The sequence below is a fragment of the Haliotis rufescens genome, unplaced genomic scaffold (genome assembly GCF_023055435.1).
Source record: "Haliotis rufescens isolate VD_foot unplaced genomic scaffold, xgHalRufe1.0.p SCAF_2, whole genome shotgun sequence".
NCBI classification, from domain to species: domain Eukaryota; kingdom Metazoa; phylum Mollusca; class Gastropoda; order Lepetellida; family Haliotidae; genus Haliotis; species Haliotis rufescens.
This window is the reverse complement of record NW_025963890.1, coordinates 12,627,965-12,646,849: the sequence shown is the minus strand read 5'-3', so window position 1 is coordinate 12,646,849 and position 18,885 is coordinate 12,627,965. Positions and strand designations below refer to the sequence as shown.

The 18,885-nt window shown below is 39.2% G+C and overlaps 1 protein-coding gene across 1 annotated transcript in view; it reads right to left on the bottom strand.

The window, feature by feature from the left end:
• The window catches only part of LOC124111593 (orexin receptor type 2-like), a 74,999-nt gene extending 61,488 nt beyond the window's left edge, over positions 1 to 13,511 (bottom strand). The window contains exon 1 of the mRNA XM_046471344.2: positions 13,264 to 13,511. The gene's annotated coding sequence lies outside the window, so the exon portion shown is untranslated. The remainder of the gene's footprint in view (positions 1 to 13,263) is intronic.
• Positions 13,512 to 18,885: the final 5,374 nt, after the last annotated feature.

Genomic DNA, 18,885 nt, shown 5'->3' with positions numbered 1-18,885 from the left:
AAACAGTTAAACATACAAAGATATAAGTACATGTACATATACATAAAATTTCATTTCACGTGAATCCAAGACATTCTTACATTTATACCCCAATTCAATAAGTTCTTATGTGTCTAGAATGATAATGTTAACTTATCCGTTTTTTTCATATTGAACGTAAACCTTGAAGTATTAACACGTTGGTTATGATACCAAGTGTACGCAGTTAATTAACTTTGAATTTATATTTGAATTTGAGGACGCACAGTATACTTTCTTACGTATTTTCACGACTGAGCGCAACGAATATTTTGCGTGTAATTGCAGAGAGTGTTATGGTACACCCCTTCAGTAATAACTGAACAGGTGTGTGTTTTTACCTAAGCCGCTATGGGTATCTTTACATGGGATTCACGCGTCCATACATCAAAATAATAAAAAAATATCATTCCGCTGTACGTTCTTTTCAATATTGCTGATATATGCCGTCAGTGTTATTGGTCTTCGTGCAATATGTCCCGGGTATTACGTAACAAGACACCGTGAAATTTTCCTTTTAATATCAAAGCAACGCAGAGTCTTTGAAAAAAACATGTAATGCCTCGATCGCAGAAAATTCTTCCCTTCCAATAATGGTTAGACTGATTCTCTCACGAATTCTTCGACCTTCGTCCAAGCCATCGACGTCGAACAAGAAATTATTGCAATAAATCTATCACACTATAAACACCACGTACCTAATTGACTGCCGCTAAATACGTTTTCAACTCATTTTCCTGTTCTTTTATATTAAGAATGTATTAAGGTTTAACCGGCATGATAGAGTACTATATTGTGGTAGAGCGTCCGTATTATAGGTATTAATAGGATTTGGAAAAGCGTAAAGAATTGGCCCCCACTAAGCGTCATCACTTTCCAGCATTTGGCTTGATGGATGGGGAGGATTACGTAAATATTATACCTTGCAGAGGACTTACGCTTCAAGTTCTGCTTCATTAGTAAGAATGCCACCCATCCGTTTTCTACTCAGACACTTGATTGGTTAATGATTGTGCTTGATATATATTGAAAGATAAGGGGCTTATTGACCCGTGTGTGTCCATCTTTTGATCACGTTAAGAACCAGGAATCGCGGATAAACGAGGAACCTGCAGTCGTCATCACTCTAATTTTACATTCTTTATGATTGCCTTTAGCTCAATATGATTATTGATGGAACGTCGACATATTATTATCCAGACACGCTGTGCAGGAAAAGATATATTTCTTTAAGGAATCTGTAACTGATGGAATTTGTATCAAATATCATTTTTATCATCAGAAAAATTACCACCGATATTTAGTTCATTCGGTTTGTCGTTTTGGTAAGTGAGTAGGTTAGTTTAGCGCCGACCAACAGTGTTTATAAGTTTAATAACGGCTTTTCAGCCTGATGGAAGTTATGCAGATTTACCACGTAAAACCCACGACCACGAGAATGATGCTGACAAGAAACATGGTCAGGGTCAACCTAGGATTCAATTCTGCACAGCGAATTCCGGCGCCTCAGACAACTTGGCTGTCCAGGCCCCATTTTTACGTGAAGTTATGTTCATGTGTAGATCACACTAGCATCAATAATTTCATTTTATTACAAAATACGTACATGTACATATCGGGAGATACAAGACAATTTAAACGCATACTAAGTCATATTAAAGTATATTCTACCCAAAAGAAGATAATGACTCTCTGTCATGATTAACTATAATAATATGAAAAAGTCGTGTTGTCCTTAACTTCTTTTGAGTAGTTCATAAAAATTGGATTATCACCTTACCGCTGATTATAACTGAAAACATATTCACTGGATATTGACGTACAAAATCACTCGTTGAAAAGCTTATCTGCTACACTGTCATAATTGATCCGTAATTTTAAGTGTTTAATTGAAATTTGACATGTTGCAGTTGTTGTTATTGGCCATGCCAATGCAACGAAAATTGTGTGAGAGGCGGATAATGCCGATAGAGCAGGACATGCTTACCCTTCTCACGAACAGCTGGTGTCTTTACTGAATTTCAGTGATTTTTATTTTAAGTACACATTTTACCACTCTTTTGCATTTTACGCCCAATGGAATCTGTGTCGACAGATCATTAAGACTGAATATTCTCTGGCGTTTTATAATTGAATCATTGCAAGTCAAAGGGCCACGATCCAGCCGGTGTTTACCTTTATCTTTTTCGCGAACACCTGGTGTCATCACTGTTTTTCAGTGCTCCATTCATATAATTTTCACTGCTATTTTGGCCTTCACGCCAAATTTAATCTGTTTCGGCGAATAATCTGGGCAAGTTATTCTCTTGCATTGACAATTTATATTCACATCCCTTTGCCTTCGATGTAGGGTTACCCTCTGACAATGATCCTTGGTGTGCCTTGCTCACGATCACAAGTTTCACTTTAGTGGTAAACGTCTACGACCTGATAAACCTCGGGTTGTCCTCCCACACTGATCTCACACACCATGATATAACTGAAATACTGAAACACTAGGCCTTACCAAAATCACCCATCAACACCTAAGGATGGTTACCGTGAAGTTATATACTGTGATAAGGACCATGAACATTGTATTGCTCAGCAATATGTTAAAGCTTCATGCAACTGTGAAGAAAGAACTAGACACATACGTAATCGACAGCGTGAACACCAACCTGTTACGTCAGAGTTTGATGACACCCACACAACTGAAATTTGGTCGTATATGTTCATCACCAATCGAAGAACATGTATTATTTAAATACGTAGACAGTGTGACCACTTATACCAATTTTAATTATCGTACTACAGACAGCGTGACATATATCCTGGGGGAACACTTCCACGACTATGATCACTACGTTAGGCAGTGACGTTTACACGTGGATCTGCTTCGGGCTGTATGTCAGAAGATGGCGCCACCAAACGCTGCAACTTCTTTACAACGCAAGTTACAGCCGGAAATACGCAGCCTTGTAATTAGCACTGGCATCTGTATGATCTCCCCTCTCTAGCCTATTTGCAAACATCATGCTTGAGGTAAGCTCAATGAGTTTTCATCAAGTAGATGAGTGTGTTTGGTGCTATAAATTATGAATTATGTCTTTTCAGTCAAGGTAAATGGCTAACATTGCAACGCTGCATTGCAACGCTTTCAATGTTTATATGTCTTTTCATTTTGATTATGTGGAATAACAGGTCTTTGTTTGGAACTGCTTGTTAATGTAATAAAATACTGAACCGTAAAAGAAACTTCACTTCATGAATTATATTTTTTTAGGTATCCCGTTTTTTTACATTAGTCTGTATGCACATTTAATATTAACGGATAAAGAGTGACACAACGCAGCTAAACAAACGACCCAATTGCTTTCCATGAAAATAAAAATTCACTTGCGTTTCCGTGTTCCTTTCTTGATAAACGGCACCCTAATACTTGGATTCAACATTCTTGTATCGATACTAGCGCCATGCCAAGACTTTCGAAGAATCAGAGAAAACAGGCTTTAGGTCGACTGCATGCTAGCCAGCCTTCAAATGGTTGCCAATGATTTAAATGTCCACGTGAGAACCATCTACATATTACAACAACGATAACAGGTCAGCATAAACATGGAGTCTTTCCAAAGGCTGGTTTCTCTGAAACTTTAATAAAATGCATTGATATTTCAATCGGAAAGTTTCATGAGATAGCGTTTCTTTTGCGCTTCAACTAACATTTGTTTACTTTTTCAACCATGCAGTTTAACAACGTTGATCAGTTAAATATAGAAATAAATTTTATCCCATAACTGATGAAGACGCATCTTATCCTCTGTGGACCAATCAACAACTCCCCTCCCGTCCCGTACCATACCTGTTTGCATCCACCACGCTTTGCATCCCGTATCCATAAATCCAGCAAGACCCTCTATCTCTCAACGAACTGATCTCTCCATTCCTGATAGCTACTCCTCTATGCCACTATCCATTGTTCTCTGTTGTATAAACCCCTGTTTGGCCATCTGTACACTGAATATCCCGATATATTCTGTCATACACTGTCGCTACATCTGCCCATCCACTATCTCGTTATTCGTCATGACACCCTGCCCTGCTATCCATATATTCATATATGACTACCGCTGTCTCCATTTAACAAATCAATCCTCCGACCTTTTATGTTAATATGCAACAAACTGACGTTGTATTCATTCATTTATTATTTACATTCTTTGTTTCTATCTAACTTTTCGTCTGTCCATATCACAGTCAATCATTTTGTCACTCTTTTCGCTCATCAGTCATCTGTCCGTCTTTCTCTTCTTCTGCCTAACTGATCGTGGGCTGCTTATTGGCTATCTGCCTCTGCCTGATACATTTTTCCACCAAAATAATAGTCCACTAATCTTCTCTATCCTTCTTTGCAATAATTAACATTAATCATTGTTCTGTACTTCATTTAGATTTGATTTTATCAATTGTTGATACACATTTTTGAATAATTATTTCTTGGATTTATCATTATTGTTTGTCTAAGGTTGGTGACTAAACAACCACTTGCCTACGTACTTACAATCTTCCTATCCGTGAACCATCTATTCACCCGTCCATCACTGCTCAACCTACCTACGCGATCCTCGCTATGTTCCATCACAATCCCCGCCCTGATAACAATACTCCGCGCCATGCTTGTCTTGATTGTTCCCACGTTCATTATAACACTACTGTTGTAACCTGATCTATGTCTCATCTCCCAGGAAGAAGTTAATTGCATCATTAAGACATGTCGTCCTACCCCGCAACTATGTTCTGAGCAGGTCGTATCAATATATAATGCCATACCTTTGTTCCAGATTCAGTGAGTGGAAACGCCAGACACTCCTCTCATTATCGAATCACTGGTGCATTATTGAAGAAGTGTTGGGATGGACTCAACAGAGAACAACTAGACCTGGCTCTGATTTCCCAACAAGATGGTCTTTGTTTACGTCACACAACGAACGAAGGAACGAACGAAGGAACGATAGATAGATAGATAGATAGATAGATAGATAGATAGATAGATAGATTTTAATTCAAAATACAATGTCTTTTAGAAAATGGTCAAAAGTAACAAATTTTATATTTGGGATTACACTTTCTCAGTGAAGGCGAGTGTGTCCTGGTGATTAGGTGCGTTACTCTGAGAGCGTGGGTTCGAATCCCGGATTGGACTCTTGAATTTATTCGTTACTATGAAAGTTTAATCCCAAAATCTACTTTGTTTTAGATTTAGAGCAATGCCACTTTTAGATTTTAAAAATAACTCATATTTTTATAACCCGTTCCAAGGCGTGACTGTGTCTGTGTCACGACTCCGAAATTAAAAGATCTTGGAAAAAGGTAGTTTAGGTAGTATACGCTCATAGAATACACTTAAGAACGGAAATAATGCAATTGTTTCTCATAAGCAATTCTGCTATTTTGGTAATAGCGACAAACAGATCTTCCTGTACATGAAATTGTGATTTAACCTACACATTGTGAGCATACCCCTTCTATTTCTTCTTTGGAACGAGGCGGATGAGCCTATATCAAGAACAGGTGCCAATGTGTGGTTTCAGCTACCACTGAATTTGAGGCTACTTTCAGGTTAACCTCGTGAGTGAGTGAGTTGGGTTTAACGCCGTGTCAGCCTAATGTGGGAGGAAAGCCCAAAGTGATGCAGGTCTCAGACGTTTACCACTTCGGTGAAACCAACGAGCACGGATATGGTGCTGACAAACTTTGACACATAATTTGGGCGAGACGGGATTTGAACCTACAAACATGGCCCAAGGGACGCAACTCTGCACAGCGAATGGCGGCGCCTTAGACGACTGGGCCACCCGTGCCCCCGTTAACATCACGATGATATATGAATGAACGATGACTCGATTCACAGTAAATACTTAACATAAGTACTTAACTATGAATGGGAGGAACGCATTGTACATGTATAAGCTCTAACTATAATTACAAGGACATTTGAGCTTGACTGAGTCCATGTTGTACGCCATAGAATATTATTAATATTTATGGCCTGACTGAGCCTTTTCCTTACCCGGATCCCAACTGCTTTTCTGAAAAGAAACCACGATGATATATGTATGTACGATGGGAATGCCACGACACACACATTTGAAACTATTTATTTTGATTTATTATTGATGTTTGTATAATAATTCGTCTTTATAACCTTTAAGTAGAAGACGGTGTAATAAAGAGAATATTAATTCAGTGGTATCATTTTAGATGTAAGATATAATATTAATTGAATATAAACTATTTAAACAGACTTCGGTGGTAGGAATCATGCATGAAAACGTCTAATTAGTTTAATCAGGACAGTTGTTTCAGAAGGGGTGTTTCAAAACAACGACTTTGGACGTGGGCCAAACAGGCCACGTCATGAGTTTGATACGATCTTCGTCGAAACGACCGCCTCCGTGGTCTAGTGGTAGACACACACGTGCATGCACGTCGCTATATAAGCGAAATAATCTTGGACGCGACGTTAAACCCAATATCACCTCACCTCACTCTTCGTCGAAACAATTTTTCAATAATGATAGCTTCAACAGAACGTGTCACATGGGCTTTGACAAGAGCAGATAACAAAAATATCGGCGATAAGAAAACTGATAGAACGTTTCAAAAAAGCCATTCATTAGGGCGCGGCAAACCCGTACATACATCTTTAACAGCATGTCTCAAATTCTTTCTGTGGGCGACGTGGCCAAGCTGCATCGTGTTTCTTGTGTATATAGTACCCATGTTAGATTTGGAAGTGTACCAACACGTTATATATACGGGAATACGTTTGCCATGTGTAGCCCTCGCGATAGTCGATGGATACCATACACGCATAGTTCCGAAGGTACAGGTAATAGCTTCTAAAATACGTTCTCCCATTTTTCTAAGCGTAGGATGAGTTTCAATGCCGTATACATTTTCATGTACAATACACAAACGCAAAGTGTATCCCTGACAATCACCATGTACAAAACACTAACGCAAAGAGTTTTAATCTTTTGCACCTGAGATCATCTCGTTGAAGGGAACACGAGTGGCCAAGTAATTTAAGGCACCGTAACTCCATTAGTCCTGACATCGAATCCACTATCAGCCCAACAGAGATCCACAATCAGTCCATACCATAACTCTGACCAGGGGTTTAAGCAAAGTGGTAAGCGCCACAGACTCATCTCTTTGAGCTGTCCTTCGCGTGTGTATGGGGTTGTGTCCACAACTAAGGAAGTATTTTACTTCAGTATCATAATTTACGTCCTAAAGTCGTTACTTCAGTATCAGATGATGTTAAAATTAACATACGTTATGTGTGTAGCCATTAATGCAGGAAATACATACTTAAACTTACCTCCTTTACAGAACAAAAAATGTGTAACTCAGATTCACTTTGCCATGCTTTTATTCATAGTATGTCATGACACATGTCTGCATCTAAAACATGTACTATCGACGACTTTAATAACAAGTCCCATTTATATGCAAGCTTAGGAATGGTTGTGGGATCGAATCCGATCAGCCGTGATGCTGACACATGCTATGTCATGACAATGCTGTCCCTCATGAGTTCCGCCAATGTGAGATTACCAGCGTATCTGAAACGTAACTCCTCACACAGCACTCAACCACCGCAAAGACGAAACCCACTTTGCAAAATATACTTGACTCCTAAGAAAACATCCCAGTTGTAAGGTCTGGAATGAAACCTTACACCAACAGAGATAGGGACTGATTAAAGCACATTCTCATTCAACAGCGACGATGTTAACCAAGGAATCATTGATCTTTGTGTCCTTCCCACAAAGATGCAGAGCTGAGCCTGACGACTTGAACCCCCAAATAGAATTACTCCTACACTACCAACATCCATCTACAATGTGCCATCTGCCATGTGCAAGAGACACGACTAATGTGCTATGCAGTGTGAGACTGTAGCATTTAGTTTCGGGATTTGATTATTTTCAGAATGTTTATACATACAGTATGCTTTTTTGGTGAATGTACCCTAGGTTAAGCCCCACGCGCAGGACCAGTTATACGCTCATTATATACCCTAAGGTTTGATAACTATCATAATTGACGGAATAAGTGAAATATGAAACATGTACCAACTCAATACCGGACAGCCTCTGACTATTAACTGTAACACATCCGACATTCGTTCGACATAAAACACCTTCACAAACAGTATGTGCCAATTAAAAAGCCTGTTGTTTGCAAAGAATGCGGGTCATGGCCATTACTAACAAGGGAATATTGAAACTATATACATATTTCGTATAACAAGAGACAGAATGTTCTATTTTTCACACTTCCATAATTATGATTTTTATCACACCTTCTCATGCAAGTTTCTTGTTTAGTAAAGTATTTGGATAACGATAGGCTTAACGCTATGGGGAACGGTGTGCGGTTATTAAAGTTTCCCCTGATGCTGAAATCGACAACTGGGGATTTGTAAGCAAACAGACTGAAACTAATGGTACGTGTTTTACATTGATGTTTGACTAATCGAATCCAAAGTCGCAGATCTGACCTGGCTGTAATAATATGCCATTGTATGCCTGGAGATATGTATCGATACTTTCACGAGGGCACGGGTTGCTCAGTCGTCTAAGGCACCACAATTCGCTGCGCAGAGTTGCGTCCCTTAGGCATACCGGAAATATATGATTTGGGGTTCCCCTGTTCGGTCCAGGGGCGGTCGGGTAGCCTAGTGGTTAAAGCGTTCGCTCGTCACGCCGAAGACCCGGGTTCGATTCCCGACATGGGTACAAATTGTAAAGCCCATTTCTGGCGTCCCCCGCCGTGATATTTGCTGGAATATTGCTAAAAGCGGCGTAAAACCATACTAACCCACTCACTGTTCGGCCCGACCCGCTTATGTTTCTAGGTTTGTCAGCACCAAAGCCGTGTTGGTGGTTTCACAAATGTGGTAAATGTCTGAGACTTGCATTACTTGAGTGTTCTTCCTATATTAAGCCGAAGCGCCATGATATAACTGGAATACGGCGTAAAACCAAACTTACTCACTCACTTTTGCAACTAATACTTATTTTCTCCAAAGCAGTATTCGTACACATATTGTCCATTCTCTACGATTCGATTCCAATTCCTGACTATTCAGGCAACGTTACTATAACTGTTTTTGACACCTGTTGGATTTAGAAGAACAAATACACTTCAACACAGGAACATATGGGTAACAGAATAATAAGGCGCATAGGTTACCGAGAGAGGGAAAGTAGACATTACTTCACCACTCACTTATTGCTTGAGAAAGAAATAAGTCTTACCGCACCCCATTCGCAAATTATGGACAGCTTTATAACTTGACTAACTTACACTCCTTGAAATGAAATAATGTAGAGGTTGTATAAACATAAATCTGTCAATCTCTCAATTCACGAAATGCTAATAGCCGAAAAGGGGATGACAGTTGGTTGTTTGGGATGAGAAGGGGATAGGAGCGGGTTGTTGGATTTAAGAATGGATAGGAGCGGGTTGTTTGGGTAATTGGTTATGTATCTTGTTCCTGAAAGAGACATTACTTTAAACCACGCACTGATACAAACGGAAATCGGCTATACGTTATGAGTATATCAGCGTTTACTCCACGTTTTGCAGGACTGACATAACATCCAAACGTTGAAAACCATGATTAGCATGGCTACTATAAACGGATACCCATGATGACAAATGAAGAATAATATACTCATTGACAGTTCACCAATCTAACCGCTGACAGGATACAAGTAGTTATTCATTACGTCAGAGGCAGCTATTTGTTACAGCGATACCCTATACCTTTGAGTAGGCTTCATTGCAGGTGACCAGTGCAACAATCATTGTGACACCAAACCAGAGCAGCCAAACCCGTATGTGCAGTGTCCGTCAAAAAGTAAGTAGCGCGTCTTTCATCATGGGACGTGTCAGTGGTATAGAAAGCAGTTCAATTGTTGTGTTCACATTGTTGTGTATACGTGAATAAGTCCCGAGGCGATCATAAGGCACTGACCATTTGATATTCAGGGAGTGGAGTGAGGTGGGAGTGGGTCGGGGGATGGAGGACAGGCATATTTGTCTGAGGGCAGTTTGTCCCTGAATGGGAGAGCCAACGATTCTTTACTTACAAAACGTTATTTTCAGATCCTGCATGCTCAGCAAACAATGTCCCTTTTTTTTATAAAACCAACATATTATCCCATCCCTTGGTCCTCCCTCAAAGGGATACGGTTCGTTCAGTCGCCAAAAGCGCTGCAATGTGCCTTCGATGTGCCAGAAATCTATGATCTAGGGTTCGAATCCCGATGCACCCTGATGCTGTTTCTAGGTTCACATAACCATACCCGTGCTCGTGGATTTCACAAGAGTGGGGCGGTTTAAAAACTGCATCACTTCGGGTTTTCCTCCCTCATCGAGATGACACTCTCTGTAATAACTGAAATATTCTTCAAAGCGCCTTAAAAGTACGTATTATTTATTCACAACGATTTATTATTTATTATCGAAATCATAGAGCAATTATGATATTATCTACACGTCACCATGTGTGTCAATTGCTTAAAGCGTTTACTGATCACGGTTGGGTTTGATATCCAACATGGACAAACGTGTGAAGTCTTTTCTTGGCGTCAAATAAAGTGATATAACTTGGTTTAAAGAGGCGTTAAAATCCAGTCACTCACGTGTACCCCCGTTTCCTTCAACGAATATATAATTGTCGAACCCTAGGTCCAATTCTCTGGTTCACAAAGATTTTTCTTCGCGTTAACGTTGTCAGCTGGGAAATTAACACATGTCATACATAGACTCTTATTTATACATGAATAATGAATAGAGCATATCACTGCACTTCATCTGTTCAATTTCTTCATTTGATTGTGAAGACCCTGTGGGGACAAATATTGTCACCTGGCCGAGTGTTGCGTCGGACACGTTGGCTTATCTTCACATCTCATCATAACATTATACAACCGATGAGGTTCGGTCTACCAGGTGTTGACATGCTATATTTTAGCTATTAAGCATATGTTGCTCCCTTACATTGGGAAAGTGCGTACTCCTTGTACGATAAACCTTATAAAATATGTAATCAAAAGTTATAACTGTAATACAAGCTTCAAAACATTCCATAATCATAAAAAATATTTTCCAAAAGCAGAGTCCATTGCACGATTCCGACTTTATCATAAAAAGTTTATGAATCATTATCACATAGTGATGATACCGGGTGTTCGCGAAAAGGTAAGAAAATCCTGAACCCAAACTGGCACCCGTCACAAACACAGGCAAAGGTAAGTAAGTTGTTTAACCGAACAAACACGGTATCATATGGTACACGTCAAAATAGGGAATTGCATCGCACAACTTTTTTATCACTGATGTGTCAAATTTGGAAATGTCCTCCCACTGTCTACCATAAAACGTTTGGAAACAACATTTGAGAAAGAACAATTTCTCCGGCTTGGAGATCATTATTATTTAGTTGGTCATAATGGTTCTTAAGAAGACATAAATTACTTCTTCACAATGTCCAAGTATGACGCCGTATTAAGACTCTAAATCATTGATCTTGCAGTCATTGGCATAACGTCATGTATCCAGTACCCTTTTGTAAGGATCTGGCATTTATATGTTTGGTATTCAACTTCGTATTTCATGTTACGTTACAGCCAATTTATTTTGGTTATGTTTTAATATATACCAGCCCGCTATTGCCACGGCCATAATGCATTTCTCCTATGTGTCTGGCTCTTATCAAACACGTAAATGCATAGAAATATAAATGAAAACCGCATCCAGGTATCATCAGACACATATTCTGACGGTGTGGTTCGAGTTTGGGAAACAAGCAATAAACCGCAGACATGCCCATCCCTGAGCATGTTTATAATAACAACCGCATCTGTAGCTAGACGTCATACACTCTGTATTGCCTGGTATCAGCAACTCTCTTTAAACTCTTAAAGATCAAATCTATTATATCCGAGGTGTATTTACCAACTGGTTTACCCTCATACAAAGTGCGAACCTCTTGGGAGCATATTGGCCGTGTGTTTCAACTCGGGTAAATGAACCCCAGATTGCTGGTTTGATTTACGTTTGATTAAAAGGCGTGGAAACCATTTAAATAACATATTTTAGTAAAACATAATTGATCTTTCGGTTCTACTCGGTCCCTTCATATATCTAACCAGAAGTCTCAGTACTCAATATGATCGATGTGAAACGTTATTCAGTAACGTAATACTCGTATCGATTAAATAAATGATTAGTTAGTTAATGATACGGGTACATTGGGTATGAAATGTGTTTATAAAACCGTTTGACAACTATCAGCGTGCAGTGAAGTATGTTCATATATTCCGAAATTCGATTCTGATTCTAGAATTAATAACAGAAGTTCCCAGCTCAGTAGTAACAGAGCAAGAGACTGCTTCATTAGGGAGAAAGAATGAAGATAAGGTAAAATATTGATACTAGCCTTTATGATAAATTTAACGAGTCTCGGGTCACGCCTTGCTGCCAAATCAAACGGTCAGAAGGACGTTTATGACCTTCGTTTACAACACCTGGACGCTTACACTACTAAACGTCTCTTTGATCGCTTCTTCAAGCACTGGAGGAAGGGTAATAACACCACTGATGGGCCACCAAGTATGATTAATGACGAATTTAGTTTAAATCCACAAGAGTAATGAACCGTTAAGCACGTGATGAAATTAACTATCCACGGAGAAATCGCCATTAGTATTTCAGGATAGTTAGATTTCAATTAGTGCATGGGTATAGCGCCCACATGTATATGAAAAGCCCGTGACTTAAATTTAACATATGCCAGATAATGTATCAATCCTTCAAAGGGAAAGATATATTAACTGATATATACATGTACGTTATTGGTTAAAGAAGTGCAGGCCACAGATAGAAGTCACCATGTATTTTTCTCCGATAGCCCATTAAATGGTTACAATGAATTAAAAAAATGTCAATGTATAAAGAAAATTCTTTTTGTCGGGTTAATGCATTCTGGTGAGAGTATTTACACTGGTAAACCCTACATAAGCATGTTTCCGTTGTCTTCATTCCCAGAACCTAATTCAAACTAAGGTTATGTTTCTTTTGAAGTTTTCTTTAGAATACAAATTCTTCGTAAAACTGACCATCAACTTTAGTACGCCTCATCACTAAGGGCAGATACGTACATAAAAAAACGACTCAACTTACCTCAGCTTTCAAGAAGTTCTCATCGCGAAGAACACACACTTCACAAAGCAAATGCCTGTAACATGTGTCTTAAGATACGGGATTTCGATCGAACAAAGATAGTGCTGTGAGGCTACGCACGGGAGATGCTCGCTCGCCGATATCTATCCGCCAGAGAAAAATCCACCATACCGTGCACGTGTTTTCTGGTGCTATCCCTACATGCTTTGCAGCTTTACAATGTCTGAGTAACAGCATGCCGTGAATACTATGGAGAGAGACCATACAGCTTAGAATGTTAATCAGAGTTCAGCTATTGGCCAACGAAGTCGCTTGATCTAAACTCCACGTGGAACGGAGCGAATGGGAATTTACTGCTGAGGCGGCGGGTTGAGAGAACTAAGCTAACGTTTGGTGATATTTCCTCCGGCGACAGGCTTTTGTTGATCTGGATGTTTCGGGGCTGTCCATGTGTGATAGCTTTTCAAATGACAAGTGCTACATCTTGCTAATTAGACAGCATGGTCGGTGGCCCAAATGACGGACTACAGCTGTGGCCTTTTTTGTAAGAGTGGGCGTCCCATCGAGTAGCAGTTCTTTATGCAACTAGTGACCCTATCGGTGTTCTTTTATCACAGCCAATACAGAAATATTGGTACGCCTATCAATCGATGCATTACGTTAATATTATTTATTTCTTTAAGAATTTTTTACAATAACAGTAATGGTAATGATACGTTGCTGACCTAATAGGAGTATATTCTTGCTCATAACAAATGTCTTCTTCACGATGATAGTATATTCTTGCTCATAACAAATGTCTTCTTCACGATGCTAGTATATTCTTGCTCATAACAAATGTCTTCTTCGCGATGCTGATCACGTAGTGGATGGTCCTATAGTCAATCTTCCGTTTGTGTCGAGCAATATTCCCTCAGCTCCTGTCTTTGGTGTCTACGTTTCACAACTTTTTGAGTTGCTGCTTTTTCAAACAGCGTCATATCATTCTTGCTCCAATGTGGTCCGGGGCGGTCGGGTAGCCTAATGGTTAAAGCGTTCGCTCGTCACGCCGCAGACCCGGGTTTGGTTCTCAACATGGGTACAATGTGTGAAGCCCATTTCTGATGTCCCCCGCCGTGATATTGATGGAATATTGCTAAAAGCTGCTCACTCATGATCACTCACTCTAAGGTTGTCTGATCAGGGTTACAACACTCAAGGTCATAGTAAAGATTTTAAAAAGCTTTATGTCAGACATGTGGAGGACATGTCCAAGTTTGACGCATCAGTGATACAAAATATGTCTGGTGACGTGTACCATATGTTTCAAAGTTTTTCAGGTGACTTGCCTTTGATTGTTTTTGTGACGATTGGCACCGATTGGGAAGAATACGCTTACCTGATAACCAACACCCGGTATCATCACTTTTTGATAGTACATGCTTATAATATAGTCGGAATCGTACAATGGACTCTAGTGTTAGTAAGTGTGTGAGTTTTTGTTAAAGCCGCTTTGAACAATATTCCATTTTATTCACAGCGTGTCCGCTTGATGTGGGAGGAAAGCCCGAAGTGATGCAGCTCTAAGACGTTTACCACTTTTGTGAAACCCTAACGCACGGATGTTGTCCTGACCTGGAAACATAATCGAGGCGCACCGGGATTCGAACCCAAGATGATAGGTTTCTGGTGTGACCAGTGGTCGCAACTGCGTAATTGCGAGATCTCAGATGAATGAGCCATCCGTTTTCCCGACTAATCATGGAAAGGGTTTCGTTGCTTTTATTTTTGTCCATCATTAAAAGACTTTAAGTGAATATATTTGCATATGCATAATCATAGTCAAGAGTGAATGGTGAATGGTCATATAAACAAATAAAAAACCTTAATATTTATTCAATTATTGTGGACCTTAGAGCAAACCCATTAATCCGTTGCATTAAAATTGCACAGAGCATAACTACTGAACCTTCTACGTTATGAAGCTTAAGGCAAATGAACCAATTTTCATATATTTTATTGAATGTGTAACAGTTGGAGGCCTCATCTATCTTAAACAATAACAAACAAAACTTTTCAACAAGCATTGAATTTGTGTGACACGTATACCTCGTAAATTCAACACCAACACTTGTAACCAGTCGCAATCGCAATTGATCTAGTAATGTTTCATAGCGTAGTAGTAAATATTGTAACAGACTCAATTACACACGTCTCAGCGGTTTAATTAATGATGGCGGCATCCTGAAGGTCGATGCGAAAGAATCCATTAATCTTCATGTTGGCCTCGACTAGGCATTTGCTACTTTAACGAATCTATGTAAGTGTACACAGCATGTGTGGAAACAAGTCGCCTCTACTACTACTACTACAACTACTACTACTACTACTACTACTACTACTACTACTACTACTACTATTACTACTACTACTACTACTACTACTACTACTATTACTACTACTACTATTACTACTACTACTATTACTATTACTGCGCACTTATCATGAGTTTTTGCAGTGGGTTGGTCTTGTACTTTCCATGACTAATGGCTGTGATTCAGTGACAAGTGCCGGTAGAGAAGATTGTTTCCAGCAGGAAACTAACAAAAAAGACATCTCTCCATAATAGATCATGATTCCTCTTCTGCACCGAGTTAATAGGTTTTAATGCCAATTTCAACTTGACTTCAGTCATATGACGATCTATTAATGAACAAGAAAAGTCAAAGGTGTCTGGTCGGACAGGTTTACCTCCTTGCTACCCCACCAACCCTGGTTTTGTACCGACAGATCCGGAATAACAACCAAGGCAACCATTTTTTATTCGAACCCATGACCATCAACTGATCCTGGCATGGCTGAAAGACATAGATAGATTGCTAGAATGTTCTCTTTTGACACATTTGACAAATTTGTATATATACGAATGTTTGAAACATGTCCAAATGGTTTATTGAAATTCAAATTGTGTGATTATATGTCAAACACTAACGGTCTTGATGATTATTTCAAAGAGGAAAGCAGGTGATATAACCATGCAAGATTTACATTTCTACGTACATGGCTTCACATATTATCCTGAATCAGAACTAATTGTCATATGACTGATCAGAATTCAACAACCTGCAGTGATACGGATTACGCTGTTGCGCAGTTACGACACAAACTAATTTGAATGTCACGTGACCGGACATATTTCCAGTTTGTCAACAAAGGCTGAACAGAGCAGACATTGCTAATCTCAATGTGAAGTACAGTTGGTGAGCGCAACTGAGTTGAGCTGTCCAACTACAATCGCGACAGTTACGAATATTACGCAAGTGACATACAATGACAGCAATATAAGGGTAACGCTATTTTTCAGGGCATTATCATTTGCAGAAGCCCGAGGTCTTCCATTAACTGCCCGACGAAGGAGGGCAGTTGAAAAGACCGAGGGCGTCTGCAAATGATAATGCCCTGAAGAATAGCGTTACCGTTATTATAGCTAAAATGGATGAAAATTTGTATCAAATAAAAAGAAACAACAATATCGGTTTTAAAACATTTACTGCAATCAACACAAATGTCACTGACCCTCTTTTACAAATATGGAAACGTCATAGAATAAACCAGATGACGTCACTATTTAACGTGACGTCACCTATGCCTACCCTATGACGTCACCCAACAACGGACGTGATAATGGCCCGTCGTCAAGCCATATGAGGGCATTATCAAGTTACAGTGGCCCGCTGATTCTTGATAACATGCGGGCGGTTTACTGATAATTCTATCCATTTTAGCTGTAATGAGCAATAAGAGAGTGAGATACGCATAAAGACAAACACATATTGCACTGTTGCTTGTTATGACGTATTTGAAACGAGAAACTATAGTCCTTTTTCACATGCCGATCTCTGGAGGGGTAAGGATAAAGCCATATACATCGTTAAAACGATACTTATGTTATTCTCGGTCAAGATACATGTACAGTGCCATCCATATCAATTAGCCTATACTAAAAGCTTGTTATGGACTGAGATTAGTATATGTCGTTATACTTGAAGTAAAGTGTTATTCGGCCAAAGAAGATGAACATTAACCAATGAATGCAGCACTATATTATACGTATTCAAATGGCTTATTGAAATTTAAAGTGTGTTATGCTATCAAAGATGAAAGAATGAGACGTAACCAGACTTACATTTATATGTGTGATTTATATCGAATTATGAACACGTTATTCCCAATTTAAAGACCTACATTTATGTAAACTGAAACAGTGCAAGCATAAAAACACCATCCATGTTCATTGAGGATACACTATGCTCACAAACTGTTTCATAACCAATACTGACAATTGTTTTCTTCCAACATCCCAGATTGATATGGTTGTCAGCGTGGACAGAATCATGTAAGAACGTTAAACGGAAAGCAATCAACTGACGTGAGCAGGTCCAATGTAATAACTCTAACTTGCCAGTGAATTGTAGTGATCGTCCACGAAACACACCAAAACCACGTTACATAAACAGGGTTTTGGAGCTTTCGTCATGCCAGTCTATATAATATCAATTACAGACAACGATGGACATGAAACGGATGTTATTTTATATTTAAATATTTGCTTTCAAATCAAAGCAAACGTCTGGCTTCGGTACGATGGTTAAAATCGTGAAAGGGAAATCGTTCACAACCTAAAACGAAGATGACTTCTTGTCCATGTTATTCCTTGTGGAAATGGTTATAACTTTCAGGATGTTTCTTTGTCCTGAACGCACAATTATCTTCTACAGCAGGTCATGATGCGAAATACATGTCACAATCTACCGCTGAGATTGCTTTTAAAATGTAAATAGACATAAAGTGTGGAATCCCTTTGAGAAATTGAGCACGCAAAGGCATGCGTATGATTGATTTTAGGTTTGTCACGAAGTGACCGATCCGTGAGATTTTACATGACTCCAAACGTTTTTTTTTGTTTTTAACACTTCCGATATTCACGATTTGATATGACATTAATTGCAACACACCTTGTATATATAATAAAAAGAGTATGATGAACAAGTGGTTTGACAGAAAAATACAATATGTCACATTATGTTACGTAACGGTATGTCATTCCTTTCACCTTATATATTCCGTCTTTACCAAAATTCAAATTGTACAATAATGTAATTTGATTGTACAAACAGAAATAATTAGTCTGACGATTGACAAAACGTCACTAATACTGGCATTGTTCACAATGCGAATCATGAAAAATCTTCAAAAACAGAAACGCACAGGTAGATTTTTAGTAAATTCATTGTATCTAATAAAGTCGATATTTTTAATTTCATATCACAGATACAAATATGAAGTTTTGGAGCTCGATAGCCACATGTTGTCGTTGTACAAAGGCATTGAAACTGTTCATTGTCATGTCACATAATCTCACAAGGTTGCGCTGAACTCAGTATCTCGTGTGACCGCCCCGGGCAATCACGGCTCTGCATCTCCTCGGCACTGATTGGATAAGTGTACGTATTCTGTCCTGCGGAATTCTGTGCTATTCTGCGCCATTCTGCTTGTAACGCGTTGGCTAGCTGTGGGGGTGTCTGCGGCGTGTTCTGACGTTGACGTACACGTCGATCGCGTTCATCCCAGGTGTGCTCGATT